At 46.7% G+C, this 2,275-nt stretch overlaps 1 pseudogene; it reads left to right on the forward strand.

The window, feature by feature from the left end:
• The first annotated feature begins 811 nt into the window (after positions 1 to 811).
• Positions 812 to 1,173, forward strand: LOC131910540 (small ribosomal subunit protein uS10-like; annotated as a pseudogene).
• The last annotated feature ends 1,102 nt before the right edge of the window (positions 1,174 to 2,275 follow it).

Raw genomic sequence — 2,275 nt, forward strand, 5'->3', positions numbered from 1 at the left:
CCAGCCTGGTCTACAAAGTGAGTTCAAGGACAGCCAGGACTATTACACAGAGAAACTTTGTCTGGGGCGGGGGGGGGGGGGGGGGGGGGGGCGGGGGGGGGGGGCCGGGGGCCGGACGACTGTGTTTGGGCACAGAGCTCAGAGTTTCTCAGGTTTTCTATGGCCTATGGTCTGTTTGTTGTTGTTTTTACTCCTATGGGAAAGCAACACATCATGAAGGGAGCCTGTGGTGGGACAAAGCTGCTGGTCTCGTGGCAGCTGAGAAGGGAAGGGAAAGAGAGGACAAGAGGAAAGAGAGGACAAGATATTGGTACGCTGAAGTACCAATATCTCTTCAATTGTCTGACCCTAGTCACTCAAAGGTTTTCTTCTGTCCCCACTTGGCTGTCCTGAAAATCACTGTGTAGATCAAGCTAGCCTTGAACCCACGGATAACCACCTGCTTTTGCCTCCTATGTGCTGGGCTTAAAGGCGTGCACCACACCTATCTCCCCTCTTAAGGGTCCTTCACCTCCCAACAGCACCACAGACTATTGATCAAACCTTCAGGGCATGAGCCTTTGGGGACATTTATCCAAACCAAAGTGGAAGTATTGATAGACACTCACTAAAATAAGATACTACCTGGGCCATTAGAGTGAGTGAAAGATACCGGCCTTGAATTGAGTCTAAAAGAAATAATAACTTCTTTCTGAGGCGTAGGGGTGCGAGCAGCAGACCTCTGTTCAATATGCTCCCTCCTGTCCTGTCCTGACTCACCGCTGTTCACTCCTGCTGAGGAACAGGGCGGTCAGGGAGCTGCACCACAGCCATGACTTTTAAAGATACCAGAGGCACATCCGTGGAACCCGAGGTGGCGAATTCAAATCACACTCACCTGCCGCAACGTGAAATCGCTGGAGAAGGTGTGTACCGACTTGATCAAAGGCGCAAAGGAGAGGAATCTGAAAGGACCGGTGTGCATGGCTACCCAGACACTGAGAGTCACTACATGAAGAACACCCTGTGGTGAAGGTTCCAAGGCATGGCGTCATTTCCAAATGAGAATCCATGAGAATCCAAATGAGAAAGGGACTCACTGACTCACACAGTCCTTCCGAGATTGTTAAACAGATTACTTCCATCAGTATTGAGCCAGGGGTGGAGGCTGAAGACACTATTGGAGATGCCTAAGTCAGCTATTTTAGTAAATTGACTTAATTGGTTGTTTAAAAAAATAATAATAATAATAACTTATAGAACCAGCCTGGGCTACCAAGTGAGTTCCAGGAAAGGCGCAAAGCTACACAGAGAAACCCTGTCTCGAAAAACCAAAATAAATAAATAAATAAATAAGTAAATAAATAGCTTATAGAAAACCAGAGAATACAAGTAAAGAAAATCAAGGCAGCCCATTTGACACCGAAGGGTATTAGCATCGTGTCTGAAGAGCTGCTCACCAAGTCAAAATGAAGGAGGCAGCATGTGCTCATTAGTGATAATAGATTATTGAGCATGGCTTGTACCAGAAACTGACTTCATATCCCAGCTAACTAATCTGCATGCTCCTGTCCTGAATCCCATTTGCTCAAGGAGGAAACAGAAACATAGGCTAAGCCTGCCCAAAAATCACTCAGCAAATGAGGCAGACATCCGTTATCACATGGATTAGTTACCCTTCATCGATGTAATGAAATACTGTGACCAAGGCAACTTGTAGGGTGAAGAGTTTATTTAGGGTTCAAGTTTCAGAAGAAGATTCTGTACTGGCAGGGGAGGCCTGGCAGCAGGTGGCCAGAACAGGAAGCTAAGAGATCACCTCTTCAACAACATGCAGAAAGCAGAGTGGCTAAGGCTGTGACATGACGTACTTCCTCCAGCAAGGCTCCACCCCCTAAACCTCCCCAAAAGGCGACACCGAGACCACGAGTTCAATATGTGAACCTATGAGGACATTTTTCATTCGAATCGCCACATCATGCCTTTTAACTCCAAAAGCTACCTGAGAAGAATTGGGTAATCACAATGCCTCCTTAAAAGTGGCCGTAACAGCAAACTACCCAGGTGTGCAGCCAACCTTTACACTACCCAATAGCAATCCAGCCTTCACAAGACTCCAGAACCTTCATTTTCATAAAGTTGGTATGACTGTGGAACCTCTCACTGAGCTATTGTCTGTACTAAATGACAAAAGTTACCTCAAGGGCTTGGTCTAGTCTCTGGCAAGCAAGAAGTGCTCGGTAAATTCAAGCAGTCCTATTATCGAGAGTGTCTGGGTGATGCTTTTTCTCTGTCC

This window comes from Peromyscus eremicus, chromosome 5 (assembly GCF_949786415.1).
Source record: "Peromyscus eremicus chromosome 5, PerEre_H2_v1, whole genome shotgun sequence".
Taxonomy (NCBI): Eukaryota; Metazoa; Chordata; class Mammalia; order Rodentia; family Cricetidae; genus Peromyscus; species Peromyscus eremicus.